The sequence below is a fragment of the Dermacentor albipictus genome, chromosome 1 (genome assembly GCF_038994185.2).
Source record: "Dermacentor albipictus isolate Rhodes 1998 colony chromosome 1, USDA_Dalb.pri_finalv2, whole genome shotgun sequence".
Classification (NCBI taxonomy): Eukaryota; Metazoa; Arthropoda; class Arachnida; order Ixodida; family Ixodidae; genus Dermacentor; species Dermacentor albipictus.
The window spans coordinates 506,764,172-506,785,483 of NC_091821.1; the positions used below are offsets into that span (position 1 = coordinate 506,764,172).

A 21,312-nucleotide genomic window follows, 5' to 3' on the forward strand; every position below is an offset into this window, starting at 1 on the left:
GCCCTCGCGAGACGGTCTCGCAGAAGCATGGATCGGCACACGCGCGGCACGTCCATGCTGCTTGCAGACTTCGAGCGAAAGAGGAAGCGCCTTCTCCTTTCAGCGCTCAAGTAACCCTGCCGGCAGGCGGCGTTAGCAGCGCAACACTCGCGCCATCTCGTACTGCGCTTCAACAAAACCGACTGCCACGGGCATCACGCAGGCCACGCAGCGAAGCCGGATTGCAGGAGACAGGAGCTATGCGGGAAAGCAAGATATCAGGGGACGCATGAGAGTCGCGCATCCCCATACGTTATATACAATTTTCCAGCGCCAACATTCGCGATCGAAAACAAAAAATGACCCAGTACAGTTACACTTCTTTTTTACCTACTCGTATGTTCCCAGAAAACAATCTTTTAGCACTAGATCCAGCAAATCACCAAACTGTGATCGTATGATACGTTTTACGGTTGCTAGAGATCCCGTGTGAACAAGAAAAAGCACAATGTGCATGTGCAGTAGCAGCGTGCCGAACAGTAGCCGCGCGCCGCAGCAGCTTCTCTGCAGTTCTCGCCTGTCCGTGTCATGTGAAAACTCTGCTGTGCACTCAGTTTCCTTTTTTGGTACAAACAAATCTCCTTGTGGTTCATCGCACGCCACATTCACAGCTATCACTGTCAACCCAATTGCGTTAAGCATCTGCACCTATCTATTTCGCAGCGCATGGGCGTTTTGTTGGAAGCGTGCGGCGTTGCTTTTAATAGGTGATAACTCAAACACGCTGCTGTTCCCTGCTGCAGGTGGTGAGAAGTGAGTGTTGTGTTTTGCTCTGGCAGCTTCATAGGCATCTTATTCTGGTGTCATCCACCAGCTCGATGTGCTGTTTGGTTTCCAGTTGCAATGGTAAAGCACTACGCAGTAGAAAAATGCCAACATGCATGTCTAGTCGCTCGGGCCACACCAGCTTTATGTACGTTGCAATGATTCCCGCCGAGTATAGAGATGCCAAAACCTCATGCTAAAATGTATGATCATGATGAATCTCGTGGCCCATGTCGAATTTGAGGAGCGGAAATGTAAGCTTGTCGAAGTCGCAAAAATGATGATGCATCTCGAGCTGCTCGTGCCCTACCAGCTCTGTGCACCTTGGTGTCTCGTGCTGCAATGCTTCATGCTACACTTTGCATTACAGTCAATGTGTGATTTTTCAGACTCCGTAGGTGCTACAAAAACACTCGAAACATTGGGTAGCTTGAAAGATGAATGTGAGTTTTTTATGGCCTTCAAGGGCTCGAATCGCCACAGGCACGTCCAATGTAGCTTTAAAGGCATGCCAGTACACTTCTTAAGCATATTAATGCTGATATTGTGACAGGATACAGCGAGTGCAAGCTTGTATAATTAAAGAATAAATACTGTGTCCTGTGGCAGTGACCCCTTGCCATCCTTGGTATGCTTCACCGCAATACATTGCATATGCTTGATCGTGGGACATCCTTGCATTGCGGCAAAGCCGACTTTTGAGAATTGGCATTATGCAACATTTGTCATACTTTCTGCGCTACGAAACCGTCCACGAGGATGACGAAGGTGGAGTTAGTGCAATTGCTGACAGCAACAAATTCTTCCAATGAAAGACATAGCATTGAATAGCAGAAAGCTTGGTAGCAAATGTCGAAGCAGTTAGGCCTAGCATTGCTGTGGTGGTTACGACTGCCCACGTATTGGCCTGTGAGAACGCTGGTACAATGCTGCAAGATAATCAGGATGGTAGGAGTGGTGGCTTCAGTTAATGCCATTTCCAAATTGCAGTCATGGCAAGAAAACCTGGAAAATCAAAAGGTGAAGGATTTCAACGTCCGAAATTTCAGACATCCTTAAACATTGGCTTTATGGGATACGAGGCGGTGCCACGAAGGCATCAGAATTATTGGGCATCTCCAAGAAATTGTGTGACCATAAAATTGGTCATTGACTGTACATAGATGTAAACTACATTTGAGTCTGCCAAATTTTTTAGTGACTTCGAATTGTGTGTTTTCTCAGCTGGTAGCTTTTTCTCACTTTCTTTTTTCCAAAAATGTATGCACGAGTTTCTACTGCATATATCTACTGAAATCTCATGATCATAAAGAACAGATAATCTTGTATTAGAAAAAAAAGAAACAAAAACAAACTTCTAGGGGTGTGCGAATACCGCCAAATCGAATTGATCAGTGAACAACGTCAGAATAATTCAGTTTGCAAATCTACTGTTGGGCATATTTGGTGTAGAGACTCGCGCAGTGCCGCATGCCCCTCATCCTCGATAGCAGGCCTCACTTCGTTGTTTTCAGTATGAAAGGAGCACCGTGCATGCTATGAACGGCCCGCCGCGTCTAACGGCATTGTGAACCTCTAACTAAATGCTTGCGACGTGGGCCAAAAACTGCCTGCCCTTCCCTTTCCCTTTTACACCTGTGCACTTGGTGCGGTTACTGGAGCTGCCTCGTGGAGGACGCTTGCAACACACCGGAGGCTGCGCCGCCACCGCCACGCCGCACAGCGTCGGTAAAACTAAACAAACGATGACCGCCTCTTGTGATCTATGCATAAGTACACAAAAGTCATAGCATTTACTAATTCACTCGGCTTACCAGCGTTTGTTTTGCTCAGTAATGTGCCATTGCAGGATGCCACAATGCTCGTCTAGTCGGAGAAAAACAGACCTGGGTGTGTCTTTCCACACAATTAAAACAGCTGTCAATGTATCTGATCCTCCCTTGCATGGATGGGTTCTCAGTAACTCATTTGTAACTCAGTTTCAAGTGACCTTGTGTGTCTCTACAGTACTCTCAGGAGCGCTGGCCACCATGGGTTTGGTCTTACCTGCACCACTGCGTTAGCTGTCACTGTGCATAATCTGCTGAGCTGGGCCTACGAAATGTACAGTGCTGCTCTACAAAAACACACAGTTGAGAGCCCAAGTTGATAGAGGACAGTTTTATTTGCCTCCCGCAGCGCCCAAGACTGGCCAGTCTTGGGTGACGTGGGAAGCAGAAGCCCCCGTGCCAAAGATGAATACAACATTGCATGCCACTAGCACATAGCTGCGGGAGTAAGGCTTTTTGCAGCCATGCTGTGTGCTCTTGCAATGGCCAAAGGGTCTGGTCATTAGAATGTAGGCCAATCTCTGCCAGCATTTACTGCTAATAAGTGCAGCTTGGCATGCCACACACAAGCACTAGGCACTGCTTTCTGGCTTGAAATTTGGAAATGAGCCACACAAGGCATGAGTTGAAGTATTGGGTAGTTCCCAAATGGGTGTTGGATAAAAGAAAAAGTATGTACTCATTTTATATGGTCCTGGAGCTCCATGCACGCTCTAGCAGTCCTGCATGTGCTGTACATGGCGAGAAGATCGAGAGTATTGCTGTGTTCCAATACTTGCCGTAGACGGCAAAGGGGACAGTGGCCATCTTAAGTCTTGTTCCAATTTCATGAAGATGTCAAAGTATACAGCTTCGTGAAAACGGCATCAAAGTAACAAATGATGCAGGCTACTTTCCTCTCCAAAAAAGATGGCGGCTGAGCAGGATGCTTGGAAAGCCGATAGGAAGGTTGTCTGTGCACAAGAAAACGTAGACATGCTATTCTATGCCCTTAATGCAAGCTACATTGTATTTTTGGTAGGTTTGCAGGTGAAAAGACTTAAAATATAAAAATTGTGTGCTTTTCTCAACTTTTTCTTGTTGCCACGAGGTGATATTACGTTGCTGAAGCATATTCTGTTTGTCTTCTAGACGGCTAGAAATGCGTTCAATTACATGGCCTTGAAGCTGTCTCAGCTGTCTTCTTAGTTGGCTATGTAGACTTTCTCTGACGCTGGCCACAGTTGGAGCACACGCTATGATTCTTATCAACAGTTTAATGTGTGGGAGATATGGGGTTCTCCTCCGTGCTCTTGGGACAAAGGAACGACAACACAGTAGTGCAAACAATCACAAGGGCATTTATTGCACCTTTCATAGATCAATGCCTGCTAGCCGAGTTGCTATCCACAAAACATGCCGATGGGCGCGCGACAAATCTAGAAGTCCGACTCACCGCGACCGGAAGCGAGCGAATATGTTCGCCCCATGCTGGATCCCAACGCCTGGTCGTTCGCGTGTTCGGTCACGCCAACGGTGGTGCGTTCGAAGGCAGCCACGCGAGGCGGTCTCGCAGAAACATGGGTCGGCGCGCACGCAGGTGACGTCCACGCCGTGCGCCGACCCGCTGGGAAAGAGCCAGCGCCTTGTCCCTCGGCGCCCGAGTAACCCCGCCTGTCGGCGGCGCCAGCAGCGCAACACTCGCGCCATCTCTCGCGCTGCGCTGACCGCCGCGGGCATCACGCAGGCCACGCGGCGAAGCTTCATTACAGGAGACGTGCTATGTGGGAAAAACATCAGGGGACGCGCGAGAGTCGCGCATCCCCACAAATGCAAACTGCAAACTTCCTACCGGAGCTTCCAGGGTAAAATGACAGCTAAGTGATAGCCCTGTCCCATTGTAGGTGGAAAGGGAGGATGAGCATTAATTCAATAATTGTGCTATGATATGTGTAAATGCAACGGGTATGATGTCATTTTAGCAGTCACAGCAGTGTTGTGCTTTTCATTGTTGCTCATTGGGAGGCCGATATGTTGTCAACATGTTCAAAAACTTTCAGAATTGGTCGCTATTCGAATGTTTCCACAGCAGCAGGAGGCTTTCAGTCACTTATAAAATCAGATGCTTCCTAACTAGGCAGTCACTTTTGACCACCCTGCCGTGAAGAGTGAAGCAAGTACAACAGAAAGGTAAACAACATTATGGAAACTGACACAACCGATTGAAACATAAGCGCAATGTTTTTTTGACGTGCTGCTTTTTGGCATTAATGTAAGTGCTCACAGCATTTAACAACGATGATTTCTGAACATGGCACATTGTGCAGTAATAAGAAACATCGATCGGTGACTGTACTTATTTGCATAAGAGGTTGCAGTTCAATACAACAAAATTCCAATATAGCGAAGCAAATTGCCGATATTACGGACTTTGTTATATTGAACTTTATCTGTATTCCGTTCCAGTGTATCAGCGAACAGGTCCCACACGTCTGCTAGCCACCAAGTTAGCATACTTTGTTAGCTGCTTCATGCACTGTGACAACGCCGTTCTGCACCTGCGACATTTGTTTAATATGCGGTATTCTCAGAGTCTAGCCAGCTTATGGTTGTCCCATGTTCAACAGCAGGGCCTTGATGCGTTATGCCTGCACTCGAAGAAGAGTGCATTGGGGTGGCCAAGCTAATGGTGCAGTATTGGCTTAACGCAAACGTGATTTGCACATGGCGCAGTTATGCTACATCAGTGGAAATTGGATGTTCTGCAGTCTAGTTTCTGCAGTCTGCAGTCTAGGATGTTCGGCACACTAGTTTGGCTGACCAGTCGCATGCTGTTCAGGTTCACTGAAGCAAGCATGTTGCATTTGTGCCTTCGACAAACGAAGAAGCACTCGCTCACCGTGCACTTGTCCACCATTGCTGCGGCAGCAACTGATTGGCATGTTGCTGCAGGTCACATTTAAAGTGGAGGGTAAATCCGACTTCACTGGCCGCTCCCTGACACATTGTAAGCGCCGGACTCGTCGACCGATCAGACAACTACCACCATCTGTAGTATAGGGTGATAAGTAGCTGAAGCTTGGCACGGCCTGGCTAGAGGGGCTTGGTGCTAAGTGTGCATAAACTCTTGGCCAGACAGGCCGAACTGCAGCCGTGATAAAACTTCACCCATTTCGCTCTGGCAGCATTGCATTCTTGCACAGCTTGCTGCCACATCTACACCATGGCTGCCGTGTCGCGTTCTCCTTTGTGACAAATGGAGCGTGCGGTTCCTGCTCATTACTGGCCATGATAGAGTGTGTAAGCGCAACTGAACGAGGACGTAGAAAGAAACACAGAGAACGCTAAATTTCAACTATAAATTTTATTTCCGCACGCATAGATAAATACCATATTTACACGATTGTAAGTCGACTCAAATGTAAGTTGACCCCCCCATATCGCCTTTGACAGGGAAAAAAAAAGAAGGGCATACCCGCGGGCGCATTCCGTAGAAGAAGATGAAACTTTATTAAAGAATGGTCCAGCAGGTTTTGTTGTGGTGGCCTCAGGTGGCGGCTCTAAGTCCTTGGACTCGGGCGGCATCTTCAGCTTGCCGGACTGCCCAGAGCTGGTCTGCCAAATCAGAACTTTTGAGAGCTGCCTCCCAGCGAGGATGACGCCGATGGAGAAGGTCCCCGGTGACTCCCGCAGCCAGGGCGTCGTTGGGAAGAAGTGAGCTCGAGGCTTCCTGTACTCTGGCAACAGCCACGATTATGGATGCGTCGCGAACGGAGGTGGTTTCAGTACCGTTGTTGCCGGCACATTCCCAGAGCATGTGTCGCAGCATTGCTCTCTGTCCGCAAGCTTTACACTCATCTGTTGGATGTGAACCCGGGTAGCCGTGATGTAAGACAGCGGGGCTAGAGTAGGTGTGTGTCTGGAGGAACTGTAAAGTTACGGCCTCTTTTCTTTTTAAGTTATCATGCCGTAGCGGGAATGTGTGTCTTTTGAGTCTGTAGCGTTGGGTGAGGTCTCTGAACGTGGTTAGGCAATCGTCCCATGCCCACTGTGATTCTTAATGCTGCATTTCTGTCGTAGTGTCCCGATCCGGCAGATCTGATGCCCCTCTCTTGGGGGCGGCAGCGGCGGCCACCTAATGTGCGGAGCTCGAGCCGTGGCGTGGGCCGCCTCGTTGCTCGCTAGGGGGACATCAGTATCTGCGGGGGTCCAGAGGAGGAAGACCATAGAATTTTGGTGTGCGAGGGCAATGACGAGGCGACGTCGTCGCAAATTTGGAGTATGCGGGCCGCTTCCTGCGAGACGCGACAATGCGCGACGCCACGGATTGCCACCTGCGAGTCGCTGATCACGATCGCAGTGTTCGGCACCGCAGCGGGTGCTAGGGCTATCGCAGCTTCTTCAGCTGCCTCTATGTGTCCCATGGTCACCATGGCGCTCGCGAGGCACTTACCCGTGCGGTCTACAATGGCGATCGTATGTGCACTTCTCCCTCCTCCATACCACGCACCATCTATGTACACTGCCTCATTGCTCTTGTCAAACTTCTGAAGGTTGCTTGCTCGTTTGTTGCGTCTCCCGGCGTGGTGTGTTGGGTGCATGTTCTTGAAAATGGCGGGATGATCAGGCGGTCATGGAGTGAGGCCGGAACCGCCGTCTTTTTTCCATGCTGAGTGTGGTACGTGATGCCGAGCAACTCGAAGATGCATCGACCTGTCTTTTTCTTTGATAATCGTTCATATTGCGCTACCTTGTGTGCCTCGATTAACTCGTCAAGTGAGTTGTAAAGTCCAAGCTCTAGAAACTTGTCAGTGCTCACATTGAGTGGAACGCTGACCGCCCTCTTGAAAGCCTTTCGTATCATGCATTCGACCTTGTTTTTTCCACACCCTACCCACTTCAGGTAGGGGGCAACATACATTATGTGGCTTATTGCGTATGCCTGCACGAGACGGATCGCGCAGTCTTCACGCATAATATTGCGTCTATTCGTGATGCGACGCAAGAGTCGGATCGTGTCATCTACCGAACGACGAAGTCTTCGCACCGTCTCTTCGTTATGGTAATTTGCCTGCAGGTGTAACCCAGGATTCTAATTTTGTCTACGTGTGGTACGAGAGTACCATCTGCCAATATAATACGTATTTTGGAGTATTCCAGTTCTTCGTCACGCAGGGTTTTACGACCTCTCCTTGTCGGTTTGTAGATTAAGAGTTCGGACTTGGTAGCCGAGCACTTGAGGCCCGTTCCACGCAAGTAATTCTGGACTGCATCTATTCCTGCCTGTAGCGTTTGCTCGATGTGTCCGTCACATCCTTCCCCGGGAACCAAGAGGTTGATGTCATTCGTGTAGAGACTGTGACGCAATCCTTCTACTTCTGTTAATTTCTTGGGTAGACTGAGTATAACTAAATTAAAGAGTAATGATGATATGACGGATCCTTGCGGTGTGCCGGACGAGCCTGCCTCAAATTCCGGCAATTCCTCGTCACCGACAACAACGCGTGCGCTCCTGCCTACGAGGAAATCTCCAACGTAATTATAGGTTCTTTGGCCTAGTCCTAGTGTTCTAACTGTTTTCAAGATCGCTTCGTGTTTAACGTTGTCAAAGGCCTTTTTAATATCTAGGCTGAGAATTGCCTTAGTGGAGCTGCTATTGTCGTCTACAATCTAGTGTTTAAGCTGAAGCCATACGTCCTGTGCAGAGAGATTGCGGCAGAATTCTAGCATGGTGGTGCGGCAACGCGTCACGGTCTTCAAGAAAGTCGGTCATGTGGGTGAGAAATGCGTGTTGCATTACTTCCCCAGCGCAAGACGTAAGCGAAATCGGTCTTAGATTATCGAGCGTAACCTGCTTGCCTGGTTTAGGAACCATGATAACGGGGGCCCGTTTCCACGCTTCGGGAAGGGAGCCACCTCACCAGCAATCGTTGACGTAGGTCACGATTTGGGAGATTGATTTGTCGTCTAGGTCTTGTTAGTAACCCTGTCTGGGCCAGGTGCCGATCAAGTGTTTAGTTCGTATAATAATAATAACAACTTTATTTTTATCTACTTGATGGAGGAGGCTGCAAGTAAAAGCTGCTCCAGTAGAGGCAGCTCGATGAGGCCCAAAGCCCCCTTACAACAGGACTACCCGAATTTCTGCTTCGCTAAATTCTGTGTCCAGTTTCTCATTTGTGACGCCATCGTATTCGGTGTGCTGGATGCTTTCGTCCTTCTTAAAGTAATGGTCACATATTGCGCCGAGAAAGTTATAGCCGCTATTATCTCTTAACAGACTAGGAGTCTAGTGGCCTTGAGGGGCCCGAGTCTCCTCCGGATCTAATAGGTGTCGAAAGAGGCGCCAAGCACCTGCCTTGGTCATCTGCCTCTCGAGGCCGTTGCATGTGTCTTCCCACTGTGCCCTGCATACCTGGAGTGCGTGTTCTTTGATGTCTCTGTGTAATTGTGCTATGCGTTTGCGCAACGCCTTATTATGTCTTTGACATTTCCACCCCTTAAGGAGTGCTCGCTTTGCTTCCCACATGTGTAGGAGCCTGCTGTCAATTACTTTGAAGTTCGCCTTGGGCGGAACGTCGCTCGTTGCAGCGTCTACGTCCTTTCTGAGCATCTCGGTCCACTCGCCTATGTCCGTAATCGGCTCGTCGCCTCGCCCCGCTTCTTATCGTTTCTTGCGGAACGTGTCCCACTTCACGAGTCTGAGTTTACGGCCTTTGCCTTCATGGTTGGTCCCACGACCACTCGGGCCTGTGCCTATCGTGATCTCGATCAGTGCGTGGTCACTCCCCAAATCTTTCGGCGTATTTTGCTAGTGCGCTGTGGTTACATTCAAGACGATCGCGAGGTCTGGTAGTGTGTCAACACTCACACTGCTCCCTCTGCATGTAGGATCGGTGGGATTTGCGATCAGTTCAAGCCTTTGGTCTTGCGAGTCTTCCCAAAGGTGTTTGCCCTTGGGTGTTTCTCGAGCGTAGCCCCAGGCTCTGTCGGGCACACTAAAGTCACCCGCAAAAAGTAGAGGCTTGCTGCCGGAAGTCGCATGCACCCCCCAGAGCAGTTCCCCAAATCGGTGCTGCAGCGTGGGTTAACTGTACACATTAAGGACGAAGAGTTCTAGGTTGCTCTTGGGAATTCATTCTACGAACACGTGAGGTATTTTTGCGCAGGCAAGTTCGCGCTGCACCACAGTGACATTACGTCGAACGAGCACGGCAGCGACCGGCGTGGCGGGGACGATGGCCGGCACACCACCACTGCCCCCAGTCCTGTGCCACCCGCCATGTAGCCCGTTTCCTTCTTTGCCTGTTGTCTGTCGCGGTCGCGTCTGTGGCTCTGTAGCCAGCTAGTTTGACTGGATGGTTTGTCTCCTGTAAAGGGATCACGTCCAGTTTCATCTCGCGGCTGCGTATGAATTGCTGAAGATTACCCTGCTTCCTCTTGTAGCCCTGGCAGTTCCACTGTCAGATTGTGTATTGTTGTTTCCTAGTGTTAGTGTGGTTCTTTGTGTGTGTAGCCATGGTGATGCTTGTGTTTAATTTAACCCGTCGCCATGGAGCCGACTTGGTTGCTGCTGCGGTGTCTCCACGTCTGTGAGCATGTTTTGCTGCTGCTTGTGTTGTTGCTGTCTAGCGAATGGCTTTCTCATCATTCTGATTGGCCTGCCCATAGCTGGCGGCAGCCTCGCTTCTGTGTCGTCTATGCGCGCCAAGTGTGCAGCGAACATTTGTGTCATTTGGTCAGAGAGCTCAGCTACCACGCTATTGAAGATTTCGTTCATATGTTCTGTCTGTTTTGCAAAGCATTTCTCGAGGCTCTTCTCGAAGGCTGACCACTAATTTCTGTAGTTTACCGTAATGGCCGCATCGCTGTTTGGTGTCGGGTCTTGCTGGATCTAGTTATATCCTTTTCGCGGTAACTGGACAATCCCTGTCTTCGTCCACCATCTCGACCGAGCTGCTCTCATCGTCCGTGTCCATCCCGGCCGGCTCAGGCCATGACGGAGTTGGTGATCGAGGTGCTGAGGACGGCAGCATCTTCGTTTGATGTTGCTGCAGTTGTTGCTGTCGTGGAGCCCCGCCTTTAAATTTGAACTTTTCTTCTCTAAGGAACGCATTTTCGCGTTTAAGCTTGGCTATCATCAATTCTAATGGTTCTAGGCGTTGTTGTAGCATTCGCTTTATCGGTCGCTTGAGCTCATTTCTACCACCGCCGCCGATGGCATGCTCGCCAGGACGGCCTGCCGGAGCGCCTCCGCCGCTGGGAGAAGTGGTGACAGCTGCCCAGCTCACCTGTTGCCCAGTGCTCCTGTGACCTTGTTGTTGTTGTTGCCACGGCTGCTGCTGCTGACTTGATGTGGCCGACAGCGGCAGTGCCCGGACTGCCGCCACCACGCGTCATCGACGTGCTTCTCGGCCTCTGTGCTCAGTGGTGTATGCGAGATCAGGATCAGGATTTTCCTGCGCCGCCCTTCCCACTGCAGCTAGTCGAGCATCCTCTTCGGTTGTCGTTGACTTAATGACGGTCTGTCTTTGGATAATTGTAGTAGTAGCCTCCGTTGCCATTACAGTCGCTGCTGCTGTTGTAATTGCTGCCCTACGCTTTGGCTGCTTCTTCCTCTTCTTGTCTTTTTCGCTCTAGTTGGTGATGCCTGACAATGTATGGGGTCTTGTATCTCACCATGCACCTGCGGTCTCCCGTGAAGTGTCCCTTGTTGCCACACAGTCGACACCGTGGCTTGCATCGAAGGTCAGGCGATGGATTGTTGCATCCGCATCCACAGCAAATCTTGTCGTTGGGATTGGGGCACACGTCGGCGCGGTGTCCCAGCCTCCCGCACTCGTAGCACACATCAATCTGCTTCCTGTAGAGGCCGCATCTGACGAGCATAGGTCCGTAATATACGTATCTCGATACGTGGAATCCGTCGAACAAAATGATTATGTTGTCCGTGTTGCCCATGCGCTTGGCTTCCAGCACTCGGGGGTTGCGCTGCGTCACTAGATAATTGATGATGACTGCCGGCCTCCCGGTCTTGGAAATGTTCCTAATCAGGCCCTTAGAAGTGTTCTCCGGGGTGGCTTGATAGGTGTCCACCTTGAACTCTCGGCCTCTGATGCAAAGCTTGCTAATGGCTCCGTAACGTTTAGCTCTGGCGTTCGGCTTGCCATGCAACCTACTGCACTTGAGGGGCATACTTCCTTTTGTACTGCACTGTGGTAACTCTGGTAAGTCTCCAGAGCCGCCCGAGTCCGCTCGATTCAAACTACACAATGCCCGCGCATCCTTGGGCGATCGGAACGAAGTGATCTGCGCCTGGCTGGCTGAAAAAGGGGCTTTGTTCCAGCCACAGAGCTCCATGCCTCAGTAAGGTGCCTGGTGTAGTCTCATGCGGACGCCATCCTCTCGGTGAGCACGGAGAATATCTTATATTCTCTCATCTTCTAAAATGTTCCATACTTAGGAGCACTTCTCTCGCAAAGCAGACTTAGTTGAAGGAAATTTTCCATGTCTCAATAATTCGTCTTGTTCTATTCGAGTGCTGATTGCTATGTTATCGGTTGTTAACAAAACTTTTTCTCAGGTCTCTAAATTTATTAAGGAAGTTTTTCGCGTGCGTAACATGGCCATGCACGTTTATATCTCCTTCCGTTTCTCTACCGCCGGTGCGCTTTAAAACCACAGTGCTGCAATTATGCTTCAGAAAATTTTCTTTCCTTTGATTTTTCTCCTCCTTTAAACTCATTCTCTTAACTACTACATGCAGAAACAAAGCAACAGCGCTCGCATTTGATCCCGCAGATAAGATGAAAAAAAATACATATATATATATATATATATATATATATATATATATATATATATATATATATATATATATATATATATATATATATATATATATATATATATATAAATTGTGGGTTCGGCTCCCACCTGCAGCAAGTTGTTTTTTCATCCATTTTAATTTCCACTAATTTATCGTTTCTTTATTTCATTTATTCAGCACAAGTAATTTCCCCTATCTTGTCCTCGGTGTCAGTGTTTGTTGGCTTCTCATGATTTGACTAATAAAAATCGGGCCCCTCGGTTAACCCCCTTACTTCTCGTTTACACACACACACACACACACACACACACACACACACACACACACACACGCGCACACACACACGCACGCACACACACACACGCGCACGCGCGCGCGCCGTTCTTTTTTGAAAGTAGTCATATTTGAGTTATAATTAGGTAAAGGCTAGCTTCCCACGCTAAGCGTGCCGCACTCGCCACGCACGTGCTTAAACTTTTCCTAGTCTCCAGAGCCACTCAAGTCCGCTCGATTCAAACTACACAATGCCCGCGCATCCTTGGGCGATCAGAGCACACATGATCTGCGCCTGGCTGGCTGAAAAAGGGGCTTTGTTCCAGCCACAGAGCTCCATGCCTCAGTAAGGTGCCTGGTGTAGTCTCGTGCAGACGCCATCCTCTCGGTGAGCGGACAAGATCACCGAGAGGATGGACCATCGCGAAGAGCGGACCATCGCAGACAAGATCAGCTTCTTTCCACATAAGTACGAGGCTCTGGACAGGAGCTATGAAGCTTCAGTGTAACCTGGGGCCTGACGGACCAACCGACTGAGCTATGTCTTCAGGCAACATCCAAGGGTCACGAGTTCAAATCCCCTTTTCTCATCCTTTTTTTTTTGTTTTCCTTCTTTTTTTTTCTTCCCCCATTTTTCATATTTCTTTTCTTTTAATTTATCACTGTACGGGAACCCTAAATAAAATGTCCTCTATTATGTATGGCCACACATACAGGTCATAAGTACCAGCTTTCTCCAGTTGAGTGCCATCTGTGCTGTTTAACCGTGCTCAGATTGGTCTACCTTGACTGATCAAAGAAGGCACCACTGTAGGTTAAATGAGGCGTACCGCTCCTGCGGTGGCGGTAGAGTATCCGCCTCGCATGCAAGAGGACCGTGGTTCGAATTCTGGTGCCGAGCAATTTTCCACGGAGGAAAAAAAAGGAAACCGTGTGTTGAGAAAATTACATAAACAGGCCTGGAGTGCGGCCTGACCCCGGTGATCAGAACCGGTAACGCACTCTCTCACCAGAGCAGGATTGGCCACCCTGATGCAGTACTTGGCAACAACCTCCCATATGAATACAACAATCAAACCCCGGCCCTCAGTCCCCAGCAGCTGCGAAACAACTGACCACGGTGGTGGTCAGATCTGTGACGCAGCAGAGGGTGCTAAGAATCCCTGGCTGGACAGGCCGCCATTGGAATATGAACCTGGCAACGTTTAATGCTAGAACGTTATCTAGTGAGGCGAGTCTAGCAATGTTATTGGAGGAATTAGAGGGCAGTAAATGGGATATAATAGGGGTCAGTGAGGTTAGGAGAACAAAAGAAGCATACACAGTGGAACCCCGTTCATACGTTTCTCACCGGACCGGGGGAAAAAACGTAACAGCCGGGAAAACGCAACAGTGAGGAAAGCTCCGAAAATGAATGAAAAAAGTGCAGCTTCAGCTATAGACAATTTATTTCCACAAAGTGTGCTGAGGATTTTAAATATGTCCAAAATGGTGGCTTGCCGTTTGTTTCGCCCCCACAAGTCAGTGGGGGAATATAGCATAGGCTCTAGGAATAGCAAGGGAGAGTTATTAGTAGAATTTGCAGAACAGAATAATATGCAGATAATGAATACCTTCTTCCGCAAGCGGATTAGCCGAAAGTGGACGTGGAGGAGCCAAATGGCGAGACTAGAAATGAAATAGACTTCATACTCTGCGCTAACCCTGGCATCATACAAGATGTGGACATGCTCAGCAAAGTGCGCTGCAGTGACCATAGGATGGTAAGAACTCTAATTAGCCTAGACTTGAGGAGGGAACGGAAGAAACTGGTACATCAGAAGGCAATCAATGAGTTAGCAGTAAGAGGTAAACTAGAGGAATTCCAGATCAAGCTACAAAACAGGTATTCGGCTTTAACTCAGGAACTCAGGAAGAGGACCTTAGTGTTGAAGCAATGAACGACAATCTTATGGGCATCATTAAGGAGTGTGCAATAGAAGTCGGTGGTAACTCTGTTAGACAGGATACCAGTAAGCTATCGCAGGAGACGAAAGATCTGATCAAGAAAAGCCAATGCATGAAAGCCTCTAACCCTACAGCTAGAATAGAACTGGCAGAACTTTCTAAGTTAATCAACAAGCGTAAGACAGTTGACATAAGGAAGTATAATATGGATGGAATTGAACATGCTCTCAGGAACGGAGGAAGCCTAAAAGCAGTGAAGAAGAAACTAGGAATAGGCAAGAATCAGATGTATGCGTTAAGAGACAAAGCCGGCAATATCGTTACAAATATGGATGAGATAGTTCAAGTGGCTGAGGAGTTCTATAGAGATTTATACAGTACCAGTGGCACCCACGACGATAATGTGAGAGAGAATAGTCTAGAGGAATTCGAAATCCCAAAGGTAACCCCGGAAGAAGTAAAGAAAGCCTTGGGAGATATGCAAAGGGGGAAGGCAGCTGGGGAGGATCAGATAACAGCAGATTTGTTGAAGGATAGTGGGAACATTGTTCTAGAAAGACTGGTCACCCTATATACACAATGCCTCATAACTTCGAGCGTGCCGGAATCTTGGAAGAACGCTAACATAGTCCTAATCCATAAGAAAGACTTGGAAAAATTATAGAATGATCAGCTTACTGTCCGTTGCCTACAAAGTATTTACTAAGGTAATCGCAAATAGAATCAGTAACACCTTGGACTTCTGTCACGCAAAGGACCAGGCAGGGTTCCGTAAAGGCTACTCAACAATAGACCATATTCACGCAATCAATCAGGTGATAGAGAAATGTGCGGAATATAACCCAGCCCTATATATAGCTTTCATTGATTACTAAAACGCGTTTGATTCAGTCGAAACCTCAGCAGTCATGGATGCATTACGGAATCGGTGTAGATGAGCCGTATGTAAAAATACTGAAAGCTATCTATAGTGGCTCCACAGCCACCGTAGTCCTCTGTAAAGAAAGCAACAAAATCCCAATAAAGAAAGGTGTCGGACAGGGAGATAGAATCTCTCCAATGCTATTTACAGTGTGTTTACAGGAGGTATTCAGAGACTTGGAGTGGGAAGAATTGGGAATAAAAGCTGATGGAGAATACCTTAGCAACTTGAGATTCGCTGATGATATTGCCTTGCTTAGTAACTCAGGAGACCAATTGCAATGCATGCTCACTGACCTGGAGAGGCAAAGCAGAAAAGTGGGTCTGAAAATTAATCTGCAGAAAACTAATGTTTAACAGTCTTGAAAGAGAACAGCAGTTTACGATAGGTAGTGAGGCACTGGAACTGGTAAAGGAATACATCTACTTTGGGCATGTAGTGACCACGGATCCTGATCATGAGACTGAAACAACCAGAAGAATAAGAATGGGCTGGGGTGCGTTTGGCAGGCATTCTCAGATCATGAACAGCAGGTTGCCATTATCCCTCAAGAGAAAAGTATATAATAGCTGTGTCTTACCAGTACTCACCTACGGGGCAGAAACCTGGAGGCTTACGAAAAGGGTTCTACTCAAATTGAGGACGACGAACGAGCTATGGAAAGAAGAATGATAGGCGTAACGTTAAGGGACAAGAAAAGAGCAGGTTGGGTGAGGGAACAAACGCAAGTTAATGACATCTTAGTCGAAATTAAGAAAAAGAAATGGGCATGGGCAGGACATGTAATCAGGAGGGAAGATAACTGATGGTCATTAAGGGTTACGGACTGAATTCCAAGGGAAGGGAAGCGTAGCAGGGGGCAGCTGAAAGTTAGGTGGGTGGATGACATTAAGAAGTTTGCAGGGACAACATGGCCACAATTAGTACATGACCGGGGTAGTTGCAGAAGTATGGGAGAGGCCTTTGCCCTGCAGTGGGCGTAACAAGGATGATGATGATGATGATGATGTGGTAATTTCTGTAGTCTACGTGACCACCATCCATCACTGCATATGCACCTGCTGGTTATGCCCCGACTCGGTCGCACCGTTGGCCTTTTTCTTCTTCTTGACATCGCACCACCGCTCCCTCACCAAAATCTTCTAGCCTAATCTCTGTTCCTTCTACCTGGACGACTTCCGTTTAACCCTGGGAAAGGCCTGGCCTGTTGCCATCAGAGACTGGGAGCTCTAATGAGGTCCGGCGACATGTTAGGGTTGGCACACCCCACCGCAGTGGCGGCCGTGCTACGGTGGTGTACGTGGAGATGCTAGGCTTAGCTTGCCCCGCCTGCATTGCGGGACAAAAGGCACTGATAATAGGCCAGAAAATGGGCCCACCTGGCAAAACCTGATGTCGGGGGAGTCCTTGAAGCTTCCACCTATCACTGGTAAGAAGAATTTCCAGGAAAAATTAGATAATCCGCCAAAAACATAGGAAAGTAGTTGAGCCGGGACGAAGCACATCTGCACTCCGTGGTCTTGGCATTCCATAACAAAAATTTATTAGTAGCTGGCATGGTCACTGGACTACTCATGTTCACTTCTGCCATTGTCCTCACTAATGCTGCCATTGTCATTGCTGCTATGGTCCCACTGCTCGTAGTCGTCTAGCAGAATTCCGCATTTGCATACATACATAAGTCCACGCCGAAAACACTCAACCACACTCACCCATCAGGGAGGCTCCTTTGATATGTCCAATTGGCATAAGTTCGTGGTCTTCTGCCGCCAGCCTCTAGTACTCATGGTAGAGCAGGTCCTTAAACGGTGATGATCCAGGCTTGTCTCATGACCATGTCGTAAGTTACTGGCAGAGACCGATCACGCATTTCAGCGACGTACGCCGCAAGCTCGACCTCCAGCTCCGGAAAGTTTGACTTCGGCCCGCAGAAACCTCTTCACTTGCCATCGCAGGTGAAAATTTTGCTTCGCTGCAGTCGCCACTCTTGCACCACCTATTAACAAACATCAAACTTGCAGCCCGTTGCGCAGTTATTTGTTTCTTCAGCGTATGTTTCTGCGCTGCTCTTCCCACTGCAGCTAGTCGAGCATCCTCTTCGGTTGCCGTTGACTTAATGACGGATGCGAGCCCTCTGTTGTTGGATGGGAGCCCGCTGTTGTGAACGAGTGCCGAATGTTTAGTGGACTCGGACCACTCATGACGACTGAGGAAGCACGGAAGTAGCACGTGGCCCGCAGTCAAATTGAACGCATGAAATTACAGAACTACAGGAAAAGAGAAACACATGAGCGGTGTCTGCTTCTCCATAAACTATTCATACTCCCCGCAAACACCGCTGTTCTGAGGATGACGCCGCAAATGGAACAGCGGCACTTCCATGAACTATCGACACCTGCCCCCATGAGTGTTGTGTGCGCTGTAAAACTCTAAAAAATGTTGAATAACCCTTCCAAAAAGTGAACAAATGCGCGGGATGGCGGAAAGCTACGGGTAGGGCCATAGAGCAAACAAAATCGTAGCTACGTTGTAGGTCCCCTAATAATCTCGTTGTTCTCTTTTTTCTTTGCAGTGCCATGTAGTTTTGATTATAAGTTGACCCTCCCACTTCAGATTTTAAAATAAAAAAATAGGTAGGCTTACAATCGTGTAAATACAGTATATACCATACGAGCGGAAACAAACGAGATAGCAAAAGAGAACATTTATGGGTCCATATCGATGAATCGTACGTGTCCAAGGCATTTTCAAATAAGGATAAACCGAACAATGGTATCTCTTTTTCAAATAGTGACACTGATGGCTTGCTCACACACCTTTTCACTAATTTTGCAATTTCATAAGCTAAAAACGCATTGAAGGGAAGCATTTCCACTGCTAGAGCAAAGAAAGTTGCTGTGGTGCAATTCATTCGTTGTATTTCACATAATCTCGCAAGAATAGTGGCAAGGTTGGGGGTGGACATGGTTTTCTCTGCCCCTGAGCGTCTTAAGAAGCTATGCAAGCAGGTTAATTAAGAGAATAACGAGAGGAACGCATGTTCTACTCAATGTCGCAAACAATTTGTAGCCTGCACTCATAACGTTGTCTATGCCATTCTGCTTTCGTGCGGAAGAACGTATGTTGGTCACACTGGCAGATTTCATTTCATTTCATTTTATTACCTTAAAGACCCACGAGGGGTATTACGTAAAGGGTGGGTACATATATTTTGGCGAGCAAGTGTTAATGCAACGAAACATGACTGGTAACATTATTGGCAAAGTTGGATGAGCACGTGATGGCTGCGATGTCGTTGGGTAGGTGGTTCCAGTCTGCTGCAGTACGGGAAAAAAAATGATGTGGCAAAGGTGGTAGTTCAGGCACGAGGTCGGGAAGCTTGAAAAGTATGACGGGTGCAATGAGATATGCGGGCTGGAGGGAGGACGGAGGGTGCGCGGCCTAGTGAACTAAAAGAGACTAATAGAAAAGAACATCAATATAATATCACTTGGGTAACCTTCGGTCATTTGGGCATTCATTGCCGAGATTGTCCCTGCAAACCTATGTTTGAAAGTACTTATATTTTGTAAAGGGCTCATAGCTGGATGACAAGGTAGATTGTGGAGGCTTGTGAAATTGTAAAATTAGAAGGAAGGTGCATGAGCAAGCCATCAGTTTCGCTATCTGAAAAAGAGACATGATTTCTCGGTTTATTGTTGTAACTATAGCAGTGCATGTTTTGACCATGCTTTGGGCAGGTGTACGGCTCGTCCACATGCACCACTGAATGTTCTTTCTTTGCTGTCTCATTTGTTTCCACTTGTACGGTATGTATTTATCAATGCGTACGAAAATAAAATCTACAGTTGAAAGTTAGCACTGTTTCTGTGTAACTGTCTTTCTATATCCTCGTTCAGCCGTGCTTGCACACTCTATCATGGATTCATACCAACTAGCCTGCCAACAAGTTTGAACATTTCTGGCGCTGTGTCAGAAAGTATTTCGTTTGTCTACTTCGACAGGTCCAGTGGGAAGATGCACGAAATATTTTGAAGATGATGCACTACCGGAAATGATCGCACGAGAATATCGCCCTTGAGTTGTGGGGATGCGATGCGACCCTCGCGCCTCCCCTGGTGTTTTTCCCGCATAGCGCGTCTCCTGTAGTGCGGCTTCGTCGCACACGCGGCGGTCCGAGTGGTACAGGCGCAGTCCGAGAGATGGCGCTAGTGTTGCGCGGCTGCGGGGTTACCCTCGGCGGGAGAGAGAAGGCGCGCTCTCTGGGGTTCCAGACAGCGAACGGGACAGATCGACGTGCTTGCACGTGCAGCAACCCTCTTCCCCGGCGGGTCGCCGAAGCAGCGCGGACATCCGGCGCGCGCGGCGACCGATGCATGTGCGAGACCGCCTCGCGTGGCCGCCTTCGAACGCGCCACGATTCGCGTGACTATACACGCGAACGACCAGGCGTTGGGATCCAGCATGGGGCGAACATATTCGCTCGCTTCCGGTCGCGGTAAGTCGGACTTCTAGACTTGTCGCGAGCCCATCGGCATGTTTTGTGGATAGCAACTCGGCTAGCAGGCATTGATGTATGAAAGGTGCAATAAATGCCCTTGTGACTGTTTGCACTACTGTGTTGTCGTTCCTTTGTCCCAAGAGTACGGGAGGAGAATCCCCACTTCGGACCCCACAGAGTACAACTTACCTTTGAATGTTACCTTTGATTTTCGTTGCAACATTGTGGCATATAGTACTTACAGTCACCCCGAGAAGGCGTTTGCCAAGCAGATCTTCATGGGTAAGTGACTGCGCTATTGAAATGAAGCTTGTGCTGCTTTGTGAACTGCAGTTTACACGCTTTGTGTGTGTTGGCTGGTCCGCGTTGCACTTGCCTGCTATGCCGTGGTGCATGCTTTCGCTCTGAAAGCTGGGACAGGGAAGACCATGTTCGGCCTTTCTCTACTCAGTGTTGTGTACGGCACAGCCACCACTCGTGTTCGAGTACGTGTTCTAGTGCCCGACAGCCATGCAACACATTGGCATTCTTGCAACAGCTCAAATAATGAGCGCAGCAAGGAGAACACATGCCGAGAGAGGCGCCCGTAAACTTGCAAATGATGAGCAAGCAATGCACCTGGCTGCCTAGGGGCAACATGGTGCAACTGAGAGATAAACAATTGTGTATGGTTCTTCAATGTTTACCATATCCGCATTGCTACCGCTTTGTCCCCAGGTGCACACGTCGTCTACTTAGCTGCTATTTAATAACTGCTAATAACAAAATTAGGCAATTACCAGCACTATGGCTTTTCCAAGATTACTTTGAGAGTATATGCTAGGCATTTATAGTCAATTTAGCCCAAGTGAAATTTCATTGCAGTTGGCCTTTAAATTGAAATTGGATATAAGCACACTTCATTATATTAACATTCAAAATATACGGTGTTCTATTGACAAGGAGTTATAGAAAGTTAAATACATAGTTATATCGAGCATTTAGTTATATTGAAGTTAGTTATTTTTGAGGTTTAAGTAATTGTATTTCTTAAAATATTTGTATGAACACTTGCCCTTAAGTTCTCATTTTAATGAATCTAAATTGTATTAGAAGAGGATATAAGGAACATTTTTTTAGTTGAATAATAAAGAGATAGGGATCCCTTAATGCTGATTGCAATCTCGCAGCATGTGTTGCTGCAAGTAACTATGATGTGACTATGATGATTATGATGAACTATGAAGTA

The 21,312-nt window shown here is 48.0% G+C and overlaps 1 protein-coding gene across 2 annotated transcripts in view; it reads left to right on the forward strand.

Moving 5' to 3' along the window:
- The window catches only part of LOC135907568 (proteasome adapter and scaffold protein ECM29), a 505,292-nt gene that overhangs the window by 85,456 nt on the left and 398,524 nt on the right, over window positions 1-21,312 (forward strand). The gene's annotated exons all lie outside the window — the stretch shown is intronic.